Source organism: Ursus arctos, unplaced genomic scaffold (genome assembly GCF_023065955.2).
Source record: "Ursus arctos isolate Adak ecotype North America unplaced genomic scaffold, UrsArc2.0 scaffold_13, whole genome shotgun sequence".
NCBI classification, from domain to species: Eukaryota; Metazoa; Chordata; class Mammalia; order Carnivora; family Ursidae; genus Ursus; species Ursus arctos.
This window is the reverse complement of record NW_026622797.1, coordinates 45,911,767-45,938,743: the sequence shown is the minus strand read 5'-3', so window position 1 is coordinate 45,938,743 and position 26,977 is coordinate 45,911,767. Positions and strand designations below refer to the sequence as shown.

General features: G+C 38.3%; 1 protein-coding gene across 5 annotated transcripts in view; it reads right to left on the bottom strand.

Moving 5' to 3' along the window:
* HS3ST5 (heparan sulfate-glucosamine 3-sulfotransferase 5) overlaps positions 1–26,977 on the bottom strand; it is a 147,661-nt gene that overhangs the window by 85,589 nt on the left and 35,095 nt on the right. For 2 of the 5 annotated variants that reach the window (XM_048225977.2, XM_057311135.1), the window contains exon 2: positions 11,888–12,000. The gene's annotated coding sequence lies outside the window, so the exon portion shown is untranslated. The remainder of the gene's footprint in view (positions 1–11,887; positions 12,001–26,977) is intronic. The other 3 variants (XM_048225976.2, XM_044388801.3, XM_057311134.1) reach the window with 2 other exon arrangements.

The following is a 26,977-nucleotide window of genomic DNA, read 5'->3' as shown; positions in this document are numbered from 1 at the left end:
GGCTCGCTTTACGGCCCACCACACCTCAGGCCAACTGCTAAACAAGACAGCCGACTCCTGAGCTCTACCCTCTAAGTGACAGCCACTGTGGGAGGTGCCATGTCCATGAAAGGACTGATTATATCACACACCTAAGTGACCTTATGTATTTTTAAGAGGAAAATTCCCCAAACATTATCTTTTCCAAAGCTCTTTGAACACGAATCTCACGAACTAAACTGGGCTTGGGCTTGGCTTGGTGTGAAATGTGAGGATAAACACACCCCATATTTATAGATTGAACTAGAAGCAATGCTCCCACCTAGAGTTCTTACAACCCCCTAAACTAATTTGCTATGCTTTACCCTGGTGCCCCAACAGGAACTGCCTGTGTAAATGAATGAGCTGGTCTGGGTGGACAATACTGTAAATAACAGCCACTAGGAAAAAAATCCTGAAGAAAATTAATTTTCAACAGTGGAACAGAGCAGGGAAAACAGAACTGTGCTTTTCCTGCTTGTGATTTATAACATGTCCCCTCTTAACTCACAATAATGAATCACTGACTTTTCCTCCAGGAGTTTATCCTCTCTCTGAGTTTGACTCTGCATACATGTACACACAAGGACGGGAACTGTTTTTCCACTTGGAATTCCTCTATGCTATGCTTTCATATCCTATTCTTTCCAACATTAACAAAAAGTGTTCAAAAGGAACTTATCCAGAGAGAATTTCTTCCTCACCCCATTCATTCCTGTTTCTCTGGAATTTGCAGCTGAGTTTCATTAAAAGGCAAATTTCTAACAATTCTATTAGGGCATAAAATTCATATTCTTCTACAGAACATTTCTATAATTTAAAGGTAAATGTCAAACCAGTGAGGCACACCCACTAAGAAAAAAAATGATCGAAAGCGGTATGTGTTTTGTAGTTGTTGTATTTTATAGTTCTGGTATTTAAGTCTTAAAATATCTATTTAACAGGTCTTAGTGCAACTGTCTTACTAATAGAGCCATGTACTGTGCTATTTAGTAATATATTCATCTGGAATTCCATCAACTTTTAGTTACGCTTCCATTTATTATTTGCACCCTAACTGGCTCAAAGCCAGCCTCTTCTTAGCAAAGTTTCCACAGATCTCCCTTGTTACTAAATCTGGTGGTTACACTTCTCAATACCTAGCTTCCAGGCCCTTCTCTTCTCTCTATAAACTGCTGAAGCATCCTGCCCTATGTCCCTGGCTGCAATTACCCATGTTAGTTACACCTTCATTTAAGATTTCTCTCCTGAACTCAAAGCTATTTATTCAATACTTACTGGTCTTTGGCACTTAGATAACACAGGCACTTAAACCTTAACATGCCCCAGTGGAACACGTCCATTTTCCACTTACGCCTTCTCTTCCTTCTACATTGCTTCCTTCAGTGACTGCTTGACTATTCACCCCACTGGCCAAGCTAGGAATATGGGATGATCCTAGATTTCCAAGTGTGATACTTTGTATCCACTCTCTTCTCCCTGTTCCTATTGTGGAGACCTCAGACCAAGGTCACCCTCTACCCTGTTCACTCTCTTGACCTCCTAACTGGGCTTCCTCTGCCTCCTGTCCTGTTCCCATTCAATCCATTCTTCACTGTGCACCAACAATGGTGTTTCTAATATACAAATCTGATCTTGATACTTCAAAGTCTGGTCTGACACTCAAATTTAAAACCATTCAATAGCTTCTCGTTACCCTCAGGATAATATCCAAACTCCAAAGACCAGTTCATATGGCCTTAATGGACTGGTTCCTCCTTGTTTTTTTTAGGCTTACCTCTTTCTTCCTGACACTTTTCCTTTTCTTTCCCCCATACTTAGCCTTCTCAGCTTCAGTCCTTCTGAAGAATCTACCAGCCTTCTAATGCTGTTTCCACTGCCTGGTATGCTCTTGTCGCTGTATAATTCTTATTCCTCCCTCACCTGGTCAGCTCCTCTGCACCTGTCAGCTGTCAGTGGAGTATTGCTTCCTCCAGAAAGCCTTCCAGGAGTGAAGGGCTCTGCTGTGCAATCGGTACTGTCTGAACCTCCCGTTCATGCCACATCCTACCGCAATTTCACTGCCTGAGGACGTGCAAAGTCCTGTCAGCTTTGTGTGCCCAGGGGCGCTGTCTGACCCATTTGTGTTGGAACAATTGGGTCTTGTGCAGCTACTCAAAAATAGTTGTGGAAACATTAATAAAAGAAAGGATAAAATCTAGCTGTCAAGTTCTAATTGACTTTCTAGCATGGCTGTCTACTCTCTGAAAGTATGAGCAACACTCTTTACTATGTTTAGACAGTAGTTGGAAGAATACCCCTCTTAAAATTAAAAATCAAACAAACAACAACATCCAACAGTTACGGAGCACTGTGTGCGGGCGCTGTGCAAAGAACTTCACATGCTCTGTCGTTTTGTTCTCACAGTGACCTATGAGCAGGAGCCAAGATTATGTGAAACCCCCAAAGCCCCCCCACCAAAGAAACCCCAACCAACAAAATGGATGTGTTCAACAAAACGTACTGCATATACGTTTTGTGTAAAATACCACAAGAGAAGTATCCACACAATCCCTGTGTTATTTTACTCCAGTGAAAATAACCAGGAATGCTGAAGAGTGGTATTGTTTTGCATTTGGCCAGTAACCACCATCAGCCTGGCAAGAAAAATGCTATGTACATTGAAGGATATGACTGGGTAACCCAGAAAACTTTCCAGCTTTTCTGCACCAGATACTGTGAATGCTCAGGTTCATTAACAGTCAAATCCAGATGCAAATGCAAATCGAGAAATATAATGGAAAACCAAATAGCAGATTCTCATTATCTGCCTTTTGTGAAAATCTATGCCAATGCTCTCCTTTGTAAACAAGAACTGAATTACAGTATTTCAGGCCTGACAGAAACCTAGAAATTATTTACTCCAATTCTCCTCAAGTATTTTTAAGCTTAAGGTCCAAAGGAAAATAACTTCTAAGTGTAAGAGATTGCCAGGACTCGGGAAAACTGGTTGGCAGTATCTACGAAAGCTGAACCTATACCTATCTTGAGACCCAGCTCTAATACTCCAAGAAATATACCCAATAGAAATGCTTTTATTTTTCACCAAATGATACAGATGATAATGCTAACATAGCTTTTTTTTTTTTTTTTTGCAATAACCCCACACTGGAATCAATCTAGTGAGTATCAATAGTAGACTGGGCAAATAAAAATATGGAATATACCATGTAGCATGAAAATGAAGTACAACTACATATAACCCTGTGGATGGATCCCAAAAATATGACGCTGAGCAAAAGAAGTCATACTTCTATGATATTATTTATACAAATTTCAAAAAACTGTCTAACCTCATGTCTGATGTCAATAGTGAGAAGAACGGTTACGGGGGTGCGGGTGCTGGGGAGCGATCAACTGGAAGAGGAAATGCTGAAATGCTGGTGATTTCTGTCTCTTGCTTGGGTGTGGATTACACAGGGATGTTCACTTTGCGACAATCCATTGAGCCGTCCGCTTACTATATGTGCATCTTTTTCTGTACGTGTGCTATACTTCAGCAAAAATCACATCCCTTTCCCCCCAAAAGAGAAACTTTGGCACTGCCTGTTATCCATCTCCTACATTATCAAGAAATTTTCAGGCACAATGAGAAAAACTTCTGAATGACGTGAATCTTAATTCTGCTAAAACTAACATTTGCTTCAGTCATGTCAACAAAAATAAATACTTCAATATTGAAAACGTTTGCTAAAGAAACAAATGTGTTTGATGAGAAAACAAAAAACAGTATTTCCTTTGGCAAGCGTTTGTTGGACTGGAGGTAGCGAATGTAAAACTTCCAAGTTGTTACTGAATTTGCTTATACGCTCAGTGTACGCAAGATTCACAATTTTTGTGGAGTTCTATTTTTTTAAACTATAGGGATAAAAATAATTATAACAAATAAAAAAGACTGAATTTCTAAACTGTTGCCGTGGCTATGTCCCAAACTACGCACAGTTGTGTAATGCGTGGCATATAATAGGCATTAAAAACATACTTGCTATATAAATAAAAATACAGTACACTGGGTACTCTTCAGACTATTTCTCATCAATCTTTGTCACAGACAGGTAAAATGAGTATTTTTTAAATACCTGGTAAATAGGAAATTACCTATACTTCTTTACTATTTTAGTAAACATATAATAGAGAATAATGACTGAGAAAAATAAATCTCCATCATAGTGCTAATTAATATTATCTACAAAACACCTGTAAATGATAGAACATCACTAAATGATTTATGAAGTAATAAATCATTTAAGATAAAGAAGTTTTATTAAAGAAAAACTTAGAAGTCATTAAGACCTTAGAAAAATGAACAAAAAAATCTCCTCCCGCCAACTGCATTTAGGGAAAAAATTGAGAGTAGTATCACTCTCCCTGGAAGTCATCATATATTAAATTGGTGTCAAGAAAACCTAAGAAAATGCTAGCTTTCAGGAAAAAAACACTTGCAATTTATATTTTCTACTTTTAAGTAGTATATTCTTACTATGACTCTAAAATCTGTCCAAACCCCCATTAACATTTTAAAAGAAAGTTCTCCAGTTCTTACCGAACAGAAATAAATAACACCTGACAACAGCATTAGGGAGCATAAACATAAAATTACCTGTTATTAAAAACTGAGCACATTTTTCTCAAAGAAATATATTACTCAGCTGTAAAATAGTATGTTTGCCATTCACACTAATGTTTCAACATTATGGTTCAATCTTCTAAAAAGCTGACATGGAAAATAATGGCTTAATAAACTAATTCATCATAATGTGCAAAAGAAACCGCTGGAATAAATTGTAATAACCTTTCAAAAACTAGCAGCTTTTAAAAGTATTAATTTCTACTCCAGATAATTGGAAAGGACACCTGGGTGGGTAGGCAATATTTTTTATGGGATTGCTCTGTCAGGAGCTCAGATTGTCTCTGGACTCAGCAATGATCATTTAGCACTAAATGACAGTGAATCTTGCAAATAGGTCTTCCTAGATGGTGTTTGCCATAAATTACCAAAGTCAACTCCCCTCAAGGTCAGCCATATGAGAGGGCAGGTATCAAACAGCCTTCGTGGAGACCCAGAGCGGTCCTCGGGTTTCTCATAAATGGACAATAGTTGTGTTGGCTGCCATAAAATCAACTTAATGGACTGACAACATAAATTACCATCAAACTTTGACAACATCCGTCCCTAGAAAACAGCTGAAGAATGCTTTTATATCAAAGCTGAAGAAAATGGATAACAAAATGCTTTGTTCTATACCAGATCATAAATATTTTTAACAATTCTAAGTGGGGAATGAATTAATATTAGAAACTACAATATGTTCTACTTGAGGCATTAAAAACAGCATCTAAGTAATATTAAAATGACACTTACTTTTCGAAGTAACTAATATATATCATTGTGATGCAATGGACCGTGTGTGTGTTTGTGCACATGCGTGTGTGTGTGTTCTAGGTAAGAAGGCTACATTTGCCTGGCAGTGGGCAATTCACTAAACGTAGATAACTAAAAAGATTATTGACGTCTTTCTAGTTTTATTTTATCTCTCTAGTCCACTGGACCTAAAGGAAAGAGATTCTTGAGCTCTCACACCACTTTGGATAAATCATTAATTCACTTTCTTTATGGCTCAGTTTTTCCATTTGTAAAGTAAAACAATTATTATACATGGACATTTCAAGACAATGGAGTTAATCCTAGCAGGAAAGCACCAAATAAACTCTAAACTATTAGAGAATCATATTAATATATTTGTCAAAATAATGTACTCTGGACAATAAATGATTTTTGAAAGTCGATTTGGTAAAAACAAAACAAAACAAAACAAAAAACAACAACAGCTGAACTAAGAAATTAGAATTTTGGGGGTAAATTAAACATCACTGTTTAGTTGAGTTTTCATTACTCATCTAATTATGCTTCCATCCTATAACTGCTGTCATTAGTGTTAGTAGTCATAGTAGTAATAGTACAACATAAAGCTACAATTATTCTCCCAGGCATTTTTATAATTGTATTTATTATCTCTTGGAAATCAGGACTTCACTGCAGATTTTGCTAAAAGAAATGCTATAGTGAATAAAAGCCTGGCATCCAATGGCATCTCAGACCATGATACTATGTATAATATCAATGAATTCCATATACTTTGTAAACTATAAACGTTCCCAAACAGAATGTAAAGTTAGTATATTTTGTGTGTTTCTCTCCCACATCGGGTCATCACCTTCTCTCCTGTCTTTCTTTGCACTATCTCTTGCATTTATTCTTTCCCTCCATGCCACTGTCACTTCTGTCTAGAACCTCATCACCTTAGAACTGAATTATTGCAGTAGTTCCTCTGGTCCTGTTCTCTTTCTACCAATTCATCCTGCCTACTCCTGCCAAGTTAATCTTTTTTAAAGCACTGTTTTAATTATGTCATTCTTCTGCTCAAAAATTTTCACTGAGTCCCCATCACCTGGAGGCCAAAGGCCAAAGTGTTTAGCTAGAATCAAAGCCTTGGCTATCTGGCTTCACCTCCTTTTCTGATCTCGTCTTTTCCAAACCTGCAGGATAATAAACGCATCTGCTGCTTGGCCACTTCCACCACGGCGCCTGCCTGGCGGGTTCCATCCATCCTCTCTGCCCAGCTAGTTGCCTTCCTTCTGTGAAGCCTTTTTCACTACTTCAACCCATAGTCAGCACCTCCAGCCATGAAACTGGAGCACTCGTTGTTTTGTGTATTAAAATGATTGATTTCACTGTTGCAATATGGCTCAACTTCAGTTTTCATTGCTTAACGGTTTCCATGTCTTTTCTCCCTAATTAATTTGTAAAACTCTTTAAGGGTAGGGGGTTTGTGTTCTTATTATCTGCCAATCTCCCTAGCACGAAGTTATGAAAATAGTTAGCAATCAGTAGACACTTGTTTAATGACTGATGGCAAAACGCCTCTCTAGGCTTCTTGCAGGATTAGCATGAAAGCTACTCAGTTGTGCTTGTACCTTGCAGTCCTCCAGAGCAGCAATTTCTGTGTGCGGGGCAGTTTTCCCGAACCTAATAAACCTGTTTTCATCTTCAAGTTCTTAGTGAAATTCTAGGTTATTAAAGATAAGCCGAGCACATGAGATTTATAATGCTAAAATATGACTTTAATGTAAACTTGGGCATCATTAGGATAAACACAGACTGGTACATATTCATTGAATTAATACTCATTTTCTGAAAGTTCCTTACCAACAGAAAGCTCAGTAACTCCTAAACAAAACTGAAATGATTCTAAGAATAAATTCAGAGAAAAAACAGTCAGCATGCAGCAGTGCAGTCTTTATTTTATAAATCAGAAATATAGTTTAGCTTATAATATTCTGCAGAAAGAATATGGATTTTGGAACTCATCAAGACCTGGGTTGGCAACTCTGTTCTGCTGCTTACCTGGTGTGCCATCTTGGATCACTCAATGCCTTTGAACTCTAAAATTCTCACAAGGCAAATGAAAATCTTAATATCTGATTCACTTGCAAAACCTGAGATGAATGAACCCCTTTTGAGCTGTTAATGAGGTTAATGAATTCAAGGACACTCTGTGGCACTGTACCCCCATACCTGGCACATTAATAAATGGTAGCTACCATTATCGTTTTTGTTTTTTGAGAGCTTTTCTTTTGACTCCTTATTTCTGATTGTTTAAGGAGGAAAATGGCTTCCCTAATAAAGAGCAGGAGTATAGGAGTCTAAAACATCTGGGTTTAAATTGGGGCACTACCATTTACTAGTTTACTAATCTATTTATTAATGGATCTGAGCCCCAATTGTCTAAGTGGCAATGAAGTGAAGAAAACAAAGAAGTGAAGTGAAGAAAACAGAATCTTGCGGGGACATTCCGAAGACTCAAAGTGATCTATTTGAAAGTATCTAGCACAGAACAAGCACTCTATTACAGTAGATATCATCATTCTTACGAGTCTTCTCTCAGGTACTATCCTGCTCTGTATTAAAGCACCCACATTGTGCAGACGGAGTGGCCTAGTGGTTAAGGCGATGGACTGCTAAAGAACCCAGATTCATGAATATATTTTAAGTAAAAGTAGGAAAATTTCCTCCATTATATTTCACTACTTTGCAGAAAAACATAATTTGGTATTATAAATATTATTCTTATAAGTAATATTTGTATAATGATTTATAGTTTATAAAATGCTTTTATAACTTAAGACTATGCTCTAAAAATGTTCCCCAAATTAGCCACTTTTTGCTGTGATTACTCCAATCATTACTCCGGCAACCCATTCTACCATCAAGATGTTTAATAATGAATAATAATGATAAACTTCAAATATTAAGGCAGCTACTTAAAAAAAAAGTTAAATGTGTTATTGTCATTGGCCTATGTTTTTTAGAAATACTTGGCAGTTGAAATTGGTTAGATGAAACTGAACGACTGGCCACAGATTCTCCATCTCAGCAGTGGAGGTCTCCTGCAGGCAGGCTTTAACAAAAGATGCTTAGAGAAGTGGTTTCTTAATTTCTCTTTGACTTCTTGAATATTGTTTAAAGTATCAGTTAGGTTGCCTGCTGTCACTGAGGTTAAAATACAATTTTTAAAAAATCTGGTGGGTGGTTTCTGGAACTTACCAGGTAAACAAATGAAAAGAAAAAAAATATGGGTAACTTTCTTATGTCTAAATACATGGATTTGATTAGATGCTGAGATTAATGACTTATTATCTAAACTCAGTAGGAATGCATTTAAATGCTAAAGAATGGAAAGCACCTTACAGTTCACAAGACTAAGTTGTGTCTACTAGCATAGCAACTTAACTGAAGCACACGCTTAAAACTCATCAAATACACTACTTCCCTTAAGGTTTACGAGGTCAAAACCAGACATAAGCCACAACTTGAAGTGCCACTAACTGCTCTGAAAAACTTTTGGACAGATCGCTTCAAGAAGCAGCAGGCTCGTTCCCACTGAGGCCCCTGGGGTGTTTCAGGTCCTTGCGTACTTTGAGAACCAAGTGTTTAAGGACAGCATTCCTCTCATCCTTTAGATGAGTAGCCTGCCACACAACCCTTCTTTACACAAGGTATACAGCTCCTTATGCAACAGTCCTCATTTCCACTGTTTTAGCCTCTATTCAGTCCTTGGTTTAGTGATTAGGGCCATTATACTTACATTTTAAAACATGATGTGACATAGTATATGGTAAGTGCCACTTAGTAACGGACAACTGAACAGCACTGGACTGGCATCACTCCTAGAGCAGTCTTTTCTAGATCTGCTTCCAAATTCCCTACACAGGCATGGCATTTGCTTGTTTTTGGCCTTGGCTTTCTTCCATTGCCTCTACCTTCCTCCTATTACCTGCTAGGCATATCGAACCACTTGGGGGGGCTTCTAAACTGTTTCTTTCAGTGTCTATTTTTTTACCAGACCCATTAACTGGAACTTATGTTTATAGCATCAATGATAATTTCAAAGCTATTTTACAAATAAAATATTTTGATCTTCACGATAAGGTGACATGGGATGAGGAAACAGGCATGAAGAGGTTATCTGATGTGCCTGAGTCACTTGAAGCTAGTGTCAAAACAGAGTACCTCCCTCCTGACTCTGATTTTGGGCTCACTTCACCCCCATTACTACGTCACCATTTGTTGGTCTTTGGATTAGACCTGTGTTGGGAATTCCTTCTCATCAGTTGTGTGACTTTTAAATATATTGGTTAAACCCTGAATTTTAGCTTCCTTCTTGGTAAATGGGGGATAATAATACCTACTTCACTGGGTTACTTTGATGATTAAATGCAATGGTATAAGTAAAGTAAAAAACTTAGAATAAGGTAAGCGCTCAGAAATGTTCGTCTTTCCAATCCCCTCTTCTTCTCCTAAAGGTAGTCTTCTCCTACAGGTAGTTCCTCTAGCTCTACAGAGGGTCTCCGAAGTTACTCTGTAATCCAGTGGTGGGCCAGGAGACCTGAGTATATTAATGTAACACCAAGGTGACAACGGTTCATTGAACTACGGATTTATCAGTCATCTACGATACCCCAGCACAGTGCTAAGCACTACAGATGCAAAGAAGCAGCAGCAGCCAAGGAACTTTGGCCGTAACAAGAACCAGACTTGATTTCCTAGAAAATAAAGCTACTCCAAGAGGGGCTAGTCTGCCAAGTTTAACAGGGCTTTTTGCAAATTCTCCCAAATAATTTCAAATAGAATAAAATGCTTTAAAACCTTGTACATGTTAGAGCTTACTCCTGAATGACACATTCGGCCAAACCCCAAAGTGTTATGTTTGTAGGCAGTGGTACTGTGTCTAGACCATATTGTGACATGGGGTGAGGAAGGGAGAACGGAAGAGCCAATCTCAAAGGGACCCAGGAAAGAAAGGTATGCGAGGTGTTTCTGCTTTGTTTCCATGACTTAAGTCACCTAGATGATAAAATACCCTAGGGCAAAACTACCCATTTGGTATTCTCTCTATCCTTCTCCTTCAGTACCTGGGAAACAAATATTTCTTGAGTTGAATTTTAGCCTCTGCGTCAAACCAGATAAACAAACAAAAAAAAAGGTAATTATGATTCCACTGCATTTGGATTAGCCCATAAGAAAAGTATTTACATTCAACTAAAATACTGCATGTTGAAAAGATTTTTCAAGGTCAAATCTAGTGAAATTTCAGCATAATTTGGTTTAAACTATACATTTCATTATTAGCAACAGTAACTCGGGTGTGAGGCAATGTGCAGTGTGCAACAACCCAGGGTTTAAGGTCAGACAAGTTGGCTCTCATTCTGCCTCTTGTGATTTTAGGCAATGACCTGACCTCTCAGGGCCACAGATTTCCTCTTTTTAGAATGGGAATAATGCGATCTATCTTACAGCATTACTGAAAAACTTAATTGAGATGGACTATTACATGCATACATTGTAATTAATAGGTAACAGTTTTTGAGCGTTCAATAAGTATTTACACTATCCTAAGCACTTTTTATTTAATTGATTTAAACTTTACCATAACTCGAGGGAATGGACGTATTAGCTATTCCCACTTTAGACATAAGGAAATTGAGGCACAGAAAGCTTTTTTTAAGAACCTTGCCTCGGTCAATTACCCGCCGGCTGAGCAGGAACTCAAACTCAAGACTCTGGAAGTCTAGCTGCAGATTTGGGTTCTTAACCATCTTGCTTTGTTGCCCTGCTCCGTCAGAGCAGCTCGTTACATGCCCACTTCTCCTCGCCCTGGATTCTGGTACAAAAAATGCAACAGATCCCACCTTTCCAGAAATAGAGTTACACTGAGGACACAGGGCACATGCGTAAGGAGAGACAAAGTCATACATAACACAAGCTGTCAAATGTCAGAGCTGGGTATGACCACAAGTTCTATGGTGGTTTGGAAGCAAGGACATCATTGGGTTGGAAAATCGGCACGATTTTGTAATGTAGGTGGAACTTGACTTAAGTCTTTGAGAAAAAGCAGAATTAAAACCAGGAAGGAGGATTTGGGAAAGTTATTTCAGATGCGTCGGGATAGCAAGGACAAAGGCTCTCTGTGTTTGGGAAATAAGGCTTGGTATCAGTGGGGAAGGTTTCTATATGGGAACATTCAGACTGGGGAACAGGAGGTACCTTGCAGTCATTTTTTAGAACATTTGAGAAGCCCAGAGAGGAGGGAGGACCTCCTGTGGGAGAGCCACTGGGGATGTCTGAGAGGCGGTGTGTCTGTGCGCCCAGGTGCCATGCCATGCCAAGGAGTGCTTTCCAAAGGCTGATAAGATGGCAGATGTATAATGCACGGGGTGGGAGTCCCAAAAGTTCGATAACCAATAGCATGTTAGGCCTCAGTACACATACCTACATTCACACACCTCTCAATGATCCAGCAATGATTATCTGGTTGGTGGATATTCCATGGCCTCTTCTCACCTACCTCCCGTCCTTTCCACTTGTTCCCTGCTTGTCAGCACCTGGGGGTGGAGACGGAGACAAAGTGATTTCCCAGTTAGACTTTTATTTTGTTTTAATCATTATTTTTTCGCTGCTCCTTAGTAGCTGTGGTTAAAAATGTGTTATGGGAAGAAGTATACTCTGGATGATCAGAATATTTCTTCCTTTTCTTTTTTCTTTCTTTCTTTCTTTCTTTCTTTCTTTCTTTCTTTCTTTCTTTCTCTTTCTTTCTTTTTCTTTTTTAAATGGTACTTTCAGTGCCTTTATTAAACAATTTGCTGACGAACAGCAGAGCTCACATTTGAGCCTAACCCTGGAATACATAATTGTTAATTCCCTTTGATTAGAGATGGACTTGTAAATTGGGGGGTACCCACATGCACTTTCAGATAATGTTCCTGCAGCAGAACCTTGTTTCTGATCTGGCTGTTGAAGTTTTTAGGTGGGTTCCTAAAAGGTTAAATGTACTCTCCTTAAAGATGCCCACATTGTGTATCTCCAGACTGCCTTTTATAGCCATATGATGATTATCTGTACAAATCATTTTTACCTTTGCTACTACTTGAATGTATTAAGCACTTGCTGCTTCTTCCTAAGTTGAATATAGAACACTAGGAGACCTGAGTAATTCTCCAGCTGCAGAGTACGTTTGCCTCTAAAACTAAAGTGCTGTATTAGAGAGATTGAAAAAGAAAGAAAGATGAGAAAATGAAACAGATTGCAATGAAACAGGTTTGCAATGCAAACTCTTTTTTTTTTTAATTAATATGTCATTGTTATTTTCAGGCTATTATTAAGCTTGTATATGACATCTAAATAGATTGTAGGAGCCCAGTCCCAACACATCATTACTAATATATATTTGCAAATAGTAGACATAAAGATTATTCTAGTCCAAAATGGCCAGAATATTCATCTTTTACACAGACACATTTTTTTTAAGTTTTGCTCTTTTTTTTTTTTTAAGATTTATGTACTTATTTTAGAGAAAGAGCAAGAGAAGCAAGCACCTGGGTGACTCAATCGGTTAAGTGTCTGCCTTTGGCTCAGGTCATGATCTCAGGGTCCTAGGATCGAGCCCCACATCAGGCTCCCTGCTCAGTGGGGAGCCTGCTTCTCCCTCTCCCTCTGCTGCTCCCTGTGCTTGTGCTCTCTCTGTCAAATAAATAAATAAAGTCTTAGAGAGAGACAGAGAGAGCAAGAGCACATGGCGGGGGGTAGAGAGAGAAGGAGAGGGAATCCCAAGAAAACTCCACACTGAGCTCAGAGCCCAAGGTGGGGTTCGATCCCAGGACTCTGAGATCATGACCTGAGCCGAGATCAAGAGTTGGACGCTTAACTGACTACGCCACCCAGGCGCTCCCCACCATACCTTTTTCAAGAAAAAGAAAAGACTTTAAAATTGTATACACTTGGCTAATAGCCAGCTATCAAATGTCTTGTATCTCTTCTCTGATTAATGCATTTTCATACATTATTTCCAGTTCTTCCACTTGAATCCTTGTCCATTCTCCACCTCACTATCCCAATGCTGCCCAAACAATTCCAGAGTAACCAGAGAACTAGTAGAAAAAAGTACATCTGATTATTTCAGGACATGGCACACATGAGTAGTGTCTACTTATTAGCCAGAAAACCGGATCCATTGCTTGTGAGAACTTCTCCCATGCTCATAGGCTGCTGACCTCCACATGAGACGAAGCAAAACAAAGCCTCAGCCACTTTGCTTCTCAATTTGTTTGAGAAGCTAGAATTATTTCTAAAGTTCCCAAATAAACAGAAATCATTATAATTATGAATAATTAAAATGCTAAACTCAAGAGGGCACTCAACATTCGTTACATTGCAGAACTCATCCCCTAAGGGTAGTACCTTCAATTAGTTCAGTTTTTACAACAGAAGAAAAATGTGACAATCAGTAATAGCAGGTATTTAGCGCAAGGAATAAAACAAGCTAACATGCCTTTAAATCACTCTATCTCAGCCAGCAGAGGCACTGTTCGCTTTTGGATTTTTAATGTCTATACTAATTCCAGAATACGGAAAAGCAGTAGATGGCAGGATAGCAGGAACACATACTGCCTTCAAAGTGCGAAGGAGATGCACTTCAGCTTTATTCACTATTTGGGATAGATTAAAGTAAAAGGTTATCATATAACAATAAATAGTTTTAAAAGAGAATCTTTCAAAAGATATTTTATAAAATTTATCGATCTATTTACTCAACCTACATACAAATGTTTATTAAGCACTTAGCCATGCATCATGGTTTATGCTAAGTGATAGTTACATTGCAGTATAAAAACTAGCCAATGGTTATTTTTTAAACATATGCAAATTACCATATAGAAAGTTGAACATAGCAATATATTTTTATATTCTTACAAATATAAAGTTTGGAGTATATAGCTACTATATATAAAATGAAGCTATCCAAAGCATATTCCTCATTATTCTTGAAGTTGTCGTAAGTTATTTTAATTTAAAAAATTAAATCACAAATTATTCAGATTTTTCTTCCTCAGAGCCTCCTCTATAAAAAGTATAATTTTTTTCTTACAAAATACACCCATTTTTTTGCAGTAATAAAACCTATTACAATTATTAGGGTTTTTCTTAGATGTTTATAGAAGTTAAATACATGTCATGTTGGATATGGTTTAGCAAAGAGTAACTACAGTTTTGTAACTAAGAGACTGTAGCAAAGCAGATTTTTTTTTGTTCTGAGTCAATTTCAAATGGACAACAATGACCCAAGAAAGGGTTATCTTTTACTAGCTGCCACTTTGGGGAGATACATTTTGTCTTCATTTAAGTAGAGGGAAGAATTCATTAGAAATGTGGTGCTAGTAGTTTCAGAATGATAAATCTCAAGTTACCAATTCCACTTTTAATGATTAGTTGCCTGAGTCTTGTTTTTAATTAAAATGGTTCTTTTAAATGCTTATATTTAATTTACACATAATTAGCTAAACCTCAACGTTACTGCTTCATCCACTTTGAAATTAATTAATTTATAAAATAGCTCAAAAAGTGCTGTAAAATTTTAATATTAAGATAAATCAGGATTCCTCTGCATCTTGTGTTGGTTTCTGTTGTAACTCACAATGAGCCATTGGTGGTAGGTATGACTGCAGGGTATCTAGAATAGCCAGTATGTAGTACAACTAAATATTGATATGTCACTGACGTTTCCTGTGTTACATATGATATGTACTTTAACTTCTTAGGTAGTAACAGTTTGTATCATCAAGGAAATGACTGTTTTAACTTTAAAGGGATCTAAATTTTATAACCTAATTTTGGCTTTAATACATTTAGGAGAAACCACTGTTTTTAGCAAATGAATCGTAAGTGTGTAACGATCGGTGTAAAAAAAAGCCTTCCAGTCAGTCTGATAGTGGAACCAGAACGTGTTTTCAAGGAAATGTTGTGACTTTAATTTCTATTTAAATACACAACATGGTTTATATACCTAGGAACCCAGAGAGAGCAGGTGGTAATGCAGGAACAGTTTTTCCTGGCTTACAGAATATGAGGACATTCTAACCACCCGCAATAACCCTTGAAATGGGTTTCCTGGTGCAATGAGGAACTACATCCATGAATATTCTACTCCTCGGTGTGCTGTGCTAAGCTGTGCAAATTTGTCTATTAATTATATTGCTACCATTTACTAGTTACTACGTATGTGTGGGCACTGATCTAGATGCTTCATGAGCTGGTATCATCAGGCCCATTTTATAGGTGAACAAAGCGAGGCCTAGGGAGTCTAAGGCACCTGCCAAGGGCTGCGTAATTAGTAGTGATGGAGGCAGGATGCAAAACCTCACGCTATGCTCTGCACTTCAGTGTCCCAGCTCACCAACTCAGAGCTCTACAGGAGGCATTTTCAGTTGTGAGATGCTTACAACCACCACCACAACCACAACAAGATACCTCTCCCTTGCAATAATAGTGTGAGTTAATTAAAAGATGAAGGCAACACATTTGGCTCAGCTATTAGGAATTAAAATCTATTGCTCCCAATATTGGTCTTCTCTCATATCAATATACACAGAATTTTCTCGTATTTTATTAAAACCTGGCCTGGGCCTCCTACTCCCCAATGAACGCTTCTAGCGGGGGAATCTGTTCTTGCCATTCTCTGATATTAGCTCAAACCTTTTGCATCCCCTCCCACCGTTGAGGAATTTTAATTCTGAACAGGCGTATATCTTACACACAAAATGAAGTTACATAGAACGTTTCTTCTTTTCACACTAGTACAATTATGTGGCATTCCAGGGTGCCTTAAGCTATACGGTATCTCGATTACCTCAACTGCCATCTGTTTCTGTTTCTTTCAGCCCTTCTCCCTGGTACCCTAAACAATGAATGATACGCTCACTCAAGAGCTAGACTTAGTGCATTCTCTGCCGAGGATGGGGGTAACATATATAGCTATCCCTCCTATTTCGATAAGACGGTAAGAGGTTGTGATCAAAGCCAATTATCTATTGATTTTCAGTTTAACACTCCAACTATCCACCATTGTCTTAATTCTGGAAATCCTCAGAAGATCCAAAGCATTGGATCCATCACAAATTAATCATAATGGGGAAGTACTATTTGAGGAATGAGGAGGGGTAGACACATCTGCTTTGTCAATTTTGCTAAGGCCTTTAAATGCCATCTGTTTTCCATTCTTTTCTGGCTACCATCTTTCCCTAGGTTAAAAGATTTTAAAATGACTGCGGAAAAAAACCTTGAAAACTGGTTTGAGATTTTAATTCTGTATTTCATCTGCCAAATAGTGAACTACGGTTAGCCTCAGCAAGTGTTCCTAATAGATAAGGGAGTTGTTGCTTCACATATAATTACATTGAATCCAGTGGTAGACATAGCCAACCATATCATCTTCATACTATCGAAAGTGCTAGTAAGTCTGAAAGGCATCCATTTTGAGGAGGGTCTAAGCTGCTTTTATTTTACTTCAAATAAGGGTTATCATGGAATAAAACTGATAATTCTTTGGAGGAACAATTTTTGGAATATAAAAAAAAAGTATGAAAGGGTAAATGAAACTGACGGTTGTGACTGGCAGTAAGTTCAGGCATTTTGTGTTCTTTTGTGTTTGCTTTGGAATGTTAAACAGGTCGGGTTCTTTGTAAAAGAAAACATTTTATTCAGAACATTCTCCCATGAAAGCCCTCTTTGACAAAGTGTCATTTTTTGATATATTACTACATGTCTGCCCACATTGTATATTCAAAAAAGGCAAGCAATGTTTTAACAACTTTTGACAAGCGTAGGGAATTAAACTTGCACAGAATCGACTCTAAGTGTAATGCTATAGCCTGTTACATTTTCTGTTTTGTTACTTCTTCCTGGCAGACCACAACATTTTTAATTATATCAATTTCTGGTTAAAAAAAAAGTGGAGAAATTAAAGGTGTGTAATTAGAATAGGAAACATTTAAGTCATCAATAAAATATGTTTAAAGCGTAAAATTCAAAAATGTGTTGAAAAAAAGAGCTGCAGAAACAGTAGTCAGTGAATTATAAATATGTAACAGGAGCTAGGTCAAAGAATTTTCTAGAAAACTAGCCAAGGAATCTCAAAAAATTTAGCTACCTCTTAGTTATACTTATAGGTTCCCTACCAGATCATAACTTTCAAAATCAAATCATCCTTTGTATTTTGGCAATGCAGGCTCTGCTCACTGAAAACTTCGCTTGGATACCCAAGGGCACCTCAAGGCAACAAACTGCCTTCATCCTGTGTCCCTCTGATTGTGACCCTGCGTGACTGCTCTCTGGCCTCCTCTGTCTCTCCTCCACCCTTGCTCATTCTCTCCCCCCCTCCGCCCTTGCTCCTTTGTTCACCTAGAGCTTCTTCCGATTCCCTGAATAGGTCAGGTTCTTGATCCTCTGCCTACCTCATATCCCAATTGCCTCAGCTGATTTCTCCTCTTCTTTTTGATCTCAGCTTAGAGGTCACTTTCCTCTGGAAGATTTCTCTGACAATTCTCTCTCTGGGTGTCTTTTCTCTAGATCCAGTAGAACCCTGTTCTCTCCAGTCTAAGTCCCTGTCATACAGTGATGTTACCGCCTCCTTGTTTTCCTGGGTGGTCAACAGACTGTAAGCTCCATGGAGTTAACAAGATAGACCATGTCTATCTTGTTAACTGTTGAATCTCTACTGCTTAGACAAGTACTTGGAACAGTCTAGATGCTCTCAAACACTTTGTTAAACAGTTTAATGAATCATTTGAGTGAAAAGTTCATATATAACCAACATATACTTTTTCCCTTTTGGTGATAACACATTGTTATATATAACTACTTTAAAAATATATTAATTTATTTGAGTTGGCATGTGTTAATGTTAATGTTCCCATTTGATTATGTCATCTAGCTAGAAAAACAAGTTTCACATTTTGGTCCAAGGGCCTTCTTATACCACTTCTCTCTACACAGAAAGTACAAGGTGGGTAACAGGAGCCAGGGAAAACTGTTACACTCTGGAATGCCATGCTTGGATTTGAGTTTAAGATACAGACTTCTAATGGCAACCATAAGGGTAAACTGAAAGGGGACAAAAAGGATTTATGGAGAATAATGTACAACATCTGAAAGAACCGAAGGCCTTGCTTCATATCGCTGTGTCATTATGATGTGGTAACTTGCTTGGGGGGGGGGCGGTATGCCGTGACTGGAAAAGGAGAATAGTTAAAATCAGGACCTATTAGTGAGTCAGGGGAATGGAGCTAGAGGAAGAGGGCATCTTATGAATATTGTTATTAGATAATCAAGAGCTGTAATAATCAATATTCTCTTGAAAGGACCTTAAATCTAATGAAGCAGCTGTGGATAACTAAATTATGATTATGACAAATTCAGGGAATTGGTTCAGGGTTCTTTGCATCCAAAATTCAAATAAGTAATCAAAGTGAAATTGCATTAGCTGACCTCCTCAAACCACCTCTGAAATACAGGAGGCATTTATTAAGAATACCACAACCAAATAACAGCACGACATAAGTGCCTCCATATTTCACAAAGGCCTTTGGCTAAGGGGGGGGATGCATGGAGCTGGGTGTGGGTGGGCGGGTATGAGGGGAAGTCCACAGAATGAAGAGAGGGAGCTCTTGCAAAGAGATAAGTGGAACTCTTCTTTTGAAAATTGCCACAGCAGTACTTCTCTTAAGTCAGGATTAAAAATACGACGAGCTTATGGAATGTTATCTTCCATAGCAAAAGTTATATAAAACCATTTTTCTTCCCATATATATTACTTAACACAGGTGCCGCTGGTTTTATAGATTAATGTTGGCACCGACGGGCCATTATGTATAAAAGAGAGTCTTTTTCTGTATTTTTTAGCCTTCAGCCTTCAGTATTTCTTTGTCTCTTTAGTAAATTCTTATTTCTTATTTTGCAATATATTATAATAGTTCACCAGGAACAAGCATGGAGCTCTCATCGGCTCCCTTTGGGGCTTCCTGGGACCATCATGTGGATGGTGGCGGCAAACAATTTCAAGGACAAGAACAATGATGAATAAATTAAAGCACGGTGCATATAGTCCCCAACAAAGAGTTACATTTGTTTTACTGAACTGTATTTTCATCTCAAGGACTTCCCCCCAACCTTCATCTCTTTCCAAAATGCTGCTTTATAGCAATTCTCATTTCAAAAGGGTGCTTCAAATTGATTCTGAGGAATTTAAGTTCTCCACACTCTTTTCTGGCAATATGCCTTTTATCAGATCAGCAAAAACAATGTGAAAACACCTGTCACAATAATTTCAAATGTCTATCATCTACCAAATTATCCATAAATGATCTAGGGTTGCAAGGTGGTCCTTGAATGAAGGGCTTTTTCAAGAGAGACGAACCGATGCTGCTGAAAATATAAATGGGTACATTGCAAGAAAAAGCCACTTGTAGCATTTGTGGAAACTTAGAGATTTTATTTTTTATTTATTTATTTTTTTTTAAGATTTTTTTTTTTTAAATTTATTCGACAGAGATAGAGACAGCCAGCGAGAGAGGGAACACAAGCAGGGGGAGAGGGAGAGGAAGAAGCAGGCTCATAGCAGAGGAGCCTGATGTGGGGCTCGATCCCATAACGCCGGGATCACGCCCTGAGCTGAAGGCAGACGCTTAACCGCTGTGCCACCCAGGCGCCCCTTAGAGCTTTTATTTTTATCTATAATCAGAACCAAGAGAACATTTCTGAAAGAACTAATTTTGCTTTTCATTCACACAGAGCATTATATATACATGCATGCCTCCTCTCAGGTATAGACATCATTCAACTAAACTCCACAGGGCTGCGGCTGGAAATGGAGTCGGACTGGCAACAAAGCACTTCCTGAATGCCCACCCAGGGTAAATGATAAAACGTCTACACCTTACCCCCGCCTCCCACCAAAACAAAGAAAGGTATAATTGTTGAATGCGTACAGGCTTTTTTTTTTTTTTTTAAAGCACAGAGAAAGGCTGGGTTATAAATCTATTTTTTATTTCTACATACCAGCTCTCTTCTGTGGTCTTAACTTGCATGCTAGTTACTGTCAAGAACTGGTACGCCCCAACGTGATTCTGTTGCGTAGCCAGAATTGCGAATCCTGCTCTAAGCCTTCTGGTCGGCAATGTGATGACAACTCCTCTCCCATTTTCATTCCCCTCATCTGTGCGCATCTGCATTTCCCTCTGAACCAAGCAAGCCCTTCACCGGGGCTTGAGAGTTGTATTTTCCTATCCCACCCCACCCTCTGTATTCAGAACCTGTAATGCAAATTTACTGTAGTTTGAATGGAAGGTATTACACATCTTAACATGCAGATTTAAAGAAACAAGTGTGTATCAAAACACTGTTTACATTTCTTATCTAAAAAAATAACACTTAAAGTAGCTAGGTCTCTTGACATGCGGTTGCCTTTTTATAGGAAATACTATGGTATGAAGGGCAATGGAAAAACATCCTTTTACTCTTTTAGATTCAGCGTGTTTCAGACTTAGACCTACGGGAACATAACGATGGTGTATTGTAATCACTCTAATATTCCTAAAGGTTTGACATGTTTAAACAGTGTGTAAAATATCAGGTGGGGCTCAAATGAATCTAGCCATCCTGCTGCTGTTCTGTAAAATGGTAGTGTGGCTAAGGACAGCAATATCCAACCCTCAAAAGCCAATAAAGAACACTCTTCAATGTGCCTTATTTCTAACGATGGTGACACATTATAGTACTCTTTGTCAGCACTTTATTGGTTTCACAAGAATAAAAACAAATACTGAGGTCTTTACTGTGAAATCCATTTCTAGAATTTATCTTACTAACACAGGACTTCATCCTATGAGAGGTGTTCTAGTTATAAAAGAGGAATTTCTCTTAGTAAGAGTTTATTTGCTATTTGAAAGGCTATCTTTATTTGGCGCTATTAATTTATAAGTGTACATTAAAAGCAATAAACTCTAAAATCATACCTTTCCATGACCCATGTGATACACCAAACAAACGTGATTTTACTGAAATAACATTATTTTTCTGTTGTGGGCAAAACTGGCACACGTATGCATTTACATGGGAAGAAGAAAAGAAATACCAAACTTTTTTAAACATGAAAAGAATTTTGGACCAAGTCCAATTTGTTTTCAGCACTGTTTCTACTGGTTTTTTATTGACCACAATTGTGTATTCATTGAAGTTCTGCAAAAACACTTACTCTTACTTTTCCCTTTCTTTTATTTAGGCATAAAATGATGGGCAGCTTATCTCCGTGCTCCCCTTAGCTGTTTTGATTTTGGATTGCATATACATGAACTCAGGTTGCCTCAGAATAATACAGGAAAATAAGGCACATTTCCAAAGCAACAAAAGAACCACCTGTTGTACTGTGGAGAAGTGTCTTGGAGAACGGGATTATAGATATGAGAAATGGTTTATTAATCATAACCAAATTCATTTTCCAATCAGCCCTGCATATGGATGACAAAGAATGAAAAACACAACAAATACCATGGTAAATGGCCACCAAACAAAACAAAATCCACTCTGCAATTATTTATGCAGCCAAGGTCCCCACATTTTAGCTTGCCTCCTAAATCAAGAGGGGAAGATGAGTATAAAAGGGAGATCAACATACACCCCAAGACTAGGAGGTGCCCCAAACTGTCTTCCACAGACTTCCAAAATTTTAAGAAAGGGAGCTGATAACACGAAGCAGCCCCTTTCAGAAAGTATCATTGTGAAGCTTTAATTCCCCAAATTGTTCAAAAACCTGTCCTCCTCCTTGCCAGGCTGAATTTTTTTCAGAAACAAGATTCAGGAAAGCAAATGAAACACGATGGGACAATGGATAGATCAAGATGTACTTCTTTCTAGGTCAAGAATGCTGTCTTTACATAAAACCTGTCTTTCTAGAGGGGAGAGATGAAGGAGGAGAAAAGCTTTTAGAGAATAAGGGTGATGATAGCTTTTTACAAGATGCCATGTCAATAAGGGTCCTTCGTGCATTTTTGAAAAAGAAATGAGCAATATTTATCATACCTGTGACAAGCCATTTGGCAGCATACATTTCCTTTGTCTATTTTAATATACACTTAGCCAGTCCCAGGCAATGTGTGAGTTGCCCAGAACAAGACCTTTTTGTATGTGGGACATGGCTGGGGACTCAGGAGCCCGCCAAGTTCAGGTTTTCTTGCCATTAGACTCATTAGCTCTCTAGAATGTAAGCTCCATGAGGGCAGATTTTTTGTTTTTGTTTTTTGATTTTTTTTCCCGTATTTTGCTCACTGCTCTATCTCTGGCACCTGTAATCTTGCCTGGCAGATAGTACGTATGCAGTAAATATTTGGAGTATGAACAAATGAACGCAGACCAGTTTAGACCCCAAATTCTCTGGCTTTGGCTACTATACATAGTTAACAATTCATAAAGATGCTAGCCTGTACTAGACATTGTGCTAAATACTAATCATTTAATTCTCACAATGGCTATGTGATACAAGCATTATTATCTCCATTGCAGGATGGGAAGTGAGGTACTAGAATTAGAATGAGGTAGTTAAGTAACTTGCTTAAAGTCTTGCAACTTGTGGAAGGTAGAGAAAAAAAGTTAACCTAGTTAAATCCAAAGCCAAAGCTCTTATTCACTGTGCCAAATCCTGGCTCAACGCTCCTTAGGTGTGACTCCGCCCCATGCACAGTCTCAGTCTTGTCTTTATTCTGATCCCCGCTCTTACCTACCTCTGCTCTAACTCTGGTCTTGGGATCCTGCACTGGGCCTGATGCAGGCTTTGCTTCAACATTCCAATCTCCCCAGTACACTACTATGGTGTTGTCTTAGCTCAGGCCGCCATAACAAAATTCCATATACTGAGTGGCTTCAACAATTTGTTGTCTCACAGTCTGGGTGCTTAAAGTCTGAGATCATGGTGCCAGCAGTCAGGTTCTGGTGAGACCTCTCTTCCTGGCTTGCAGACAGCTATGGCTACCTTCTTACTGTGTGCTCACATGGTCTTTCCTGGGTGCACGAATGTGAAGCGAGAGAGATCGTCCTCTCTTTCTCTTCTTGTAAAGCCACCAATCCTACTGGATTAGGACCCTAATCCTTATGACGTCATTCCACCTTAATTACCTCCTAAAAGTTCTATCTGCAAGTATCATCGCACCGGGGGCTAGGGTTTCAAATTATGAATTTGTGAGGGATAGAATCCAGTCCATAGCAAGTGTCCTGAGCTAAACTATCTGGGACAGTAACGACCAAAGGCACTTCATTTCCCTGCTTTGAATCACATGATTCACTGTCATACTTGCAGGAATAACTGTCACCTTTTCTGTTCTTGCTATGTTTGCCTCAGTAATCTAGAGATTAAATATGCATATTTCAGTCAAATATGTATTGGATTTGAAGAACTGTTCAAATTCAAGTCATGCAGTCTTCCAACAATAATCCTTTGGGGGTTCCTTGATCTTTCCAGAGTCTTCCAGAGCATTACAGAGGAAAACACAGACATGGGATCGTACACCCAAGTGCTAACCCTCCTTCTAGCTGACTGACAGAGAGAACATGGTAAAATTCACAAAAATATATATTTGAAAATTATTGTTTGTCTAAATCTACCAAATCATAGATATTTCCTTCTTCCCAAAGGGAAATTTCATAAATATCATGTGGCCTAACATCGTTTCTAATGGTTATGATATCGATGTGCTATTTTCCTTCTTATCACTGAGAATCTGTTCTTAGTGGACAATGATCACAGGGTCAATACAACCCTAAATACAACCCCAAGTGTTCCTTGGAATATCCTGAGTATTTCTTGGAATTTTCCAATTGGATCTTCGAATCAGAAATCATATTCTAATGTAATTATTACAAAGCTTCCTTATTATAGGGGGCAAAAAATGAAGCCTTCAACAGTCTCTCTTTGGTAACAGTAGCCTTGTTCTCTGAACTTGTAGTAAGCTTCTCCTGGGGTGGCAGTGAATCCAGTAGAAGAGTACACGGTATCAGGACCCCAGCAAGCTTTCAAAATGCTGTTGTAGATCTGACTACAGTAGACATGACTACCACGTGAGTCCTTGCACAGCAGTGTGAACATTTTAAAAAAGAGCTTTCTTGTTTTGGTAAAACAAGCATTCTTTTTTCAGGGAGTTCAGGGGTCTGATTGTGTGTGTGTGTGTGTGTGAGTGATATGCTGTCTTAAATTACAAGGTTCCTCTTGGAGAGAAGATACTTCTTCATATGTTTCATTAGCATATACCTCTTTATATAATGTTTCATTAGCATAAGATATAATAGTATGTTTTCTACATATGATTAAAACTACTAAAATATAAGTATCCACAGTAAATGCCAAGCCATTATTTAAAACAGGATGAGAATGTGTGCAAGTCATATATATATTGCAGTATTTATAGGCATTCCTTGGAAGTATGGTTAACAAGTTATCACCATTAGATTTTCACATAATTACTGATGAATATAAAATTTAAATTATTTATTTTATAAAGAAGAGACTGATCATCCCTAAGCTGCTATCAGGTACTAAATTTAGACAATAATGCAAAATTCAAATAGAAAAAGTAATTATTTTTTGCAATGTTTTCTTTCACCACTGAACAAAGAAAATGAAGTTTCCTATTGTTGGGCAACACTATGATAATTAGTTTAATTTGTTCAATTTAATTTCAGCTTCTCTAACAGGCCAAGCTATATATTTTTCTATAATTGTAGAGAAGAGTACTAGATACGAAACTTGGAGATCTGAGTTCTTGCTTTAGCTCTGGCACTGCGTAGTTCTGAGACCTGGGGCAGACTGCTAAACCTTCTGGAGCCTGTGTTTTCCTGGCTGCAAAAGGAGGGGCTAAGATAAGAAGAGACGAGCTCTGACGTCCTAACAGGGTCTCCTGGTCTGTGGCTCCAGGTGGTTATTCTTGTTACTAGGGCCAATAAAGTTAACCTCCCTGAACAGAGAAAATAGTGAAGGTTATTCCAGGTGAATATTATCCTTCCCATGGTCACAGTGGCTAAGCTTGCCATTATTAAACAGAATGTTCCAGGTGGCATCTCGCAGTTAGTGACTCTAGCCCAACAGATGCCACGTTGGATGGTTCCTTACTCTTCTCTGAAGTTCATTACTCATAATGATCTTTCACCAACTACTGGGGTTGGCACAGACCTCATAAGAATGGGCACTTTCTCATCCTTTCAGGGTTCATACAAAATTAAACAAGAAATTTAGGTCATAGCCCAACTGGTATAGTTACACATCTATGTAATTGTATCCTATCCCTCTTTAGGGTGTAATTCCAACACAACTAAGAGTAGGTTGTTGTTGTTGTTGTTGTTTTTAATTTGGTCTTTATTTTTTCAAGGTGACAAATGAACATATCTTAAAGAGACAGCTGTATGGGGCTTGTCAGGGAACATAGCCACGCTCTGGCCACTCCAGTGCCACTTTCACCTCCTCTAAAACAACTACTTTCAATTCTTCCAGCTGAATACTTTGGAATTTTTTGACTAGATTTTGTAAATACCATGCTTATATTACTTTCTTTTGAATTTTTAGCTTTAACCATTTAATAACAAGTTCCCTCTTGGAAGAGAAGTCTTTGGTTCTCCTTCACACTCCCCCACCACACTGACCACATGAACTCTTCCTATACAAACACTGTCTGTGAGCACACTCTCCCAAAACAGGCCAACCGTGATTGTTTTGAGTTTTATCATGAATTGTTATTATGGATTATTATGGATTCTCAGCTAAGTCATGGAGTATACTATTTTCGTGCCCCCCTTTACACAAATCCTGACCCTGACCAAGTTAGTAATTATCTTGTTTAGTTTGTTTTCAATAGTTTATGACTCTTTTAATCTTAACTTTTTCTAATTGTGCAAATCTCTCCGGAAGTTTAAGTATATTAGGTATTCTGTCAATTTTCCTCTTCTGGAGAAATCTTCTGAAGCCTTCTGCCTGGCTTCATTCTAAACAAGTTGCTGCACAGATGTATCCTGGAATTTTCAAACTTCTCTTTTGGGTTATTACCTGTATTTCCTGATTCTGTAAATCCTTTGTATTCTACTTTGCTTCTCTCTTTGGTGAAGTACACCCTCCAAAGGCTTTTTACAAAAAAGTACATGCAGGGTAGAGTTTCCTGAATCTTGTACACATTTAAAAGTCTGGAGCACCTGGGTGGCTCAGCTGGTTGAGCATCTACCTTTGACTCAGGTCATAATCTCAGGGTCCTGGGATCGAGCCCTGCATCGCACTCCCTGCTCAGTGGAGAGCCTGCTTGTCCCTCTCCCTCTGCCCTTCCCCCAGCTCATGCTCGCGCTCTCTCTCTCACAAATAAATTAATTAATCTTTAAAAAAATAAATAAAATAAAAAACAAGTAAGAATGATTCTCCTTCTAATTTTTGAAGGCACTTAGTGTCTTCTGGCTACCCAGTATGGCTGTTGAGAGGTCTGATACTATTTGGATACTTTATCCAATCTA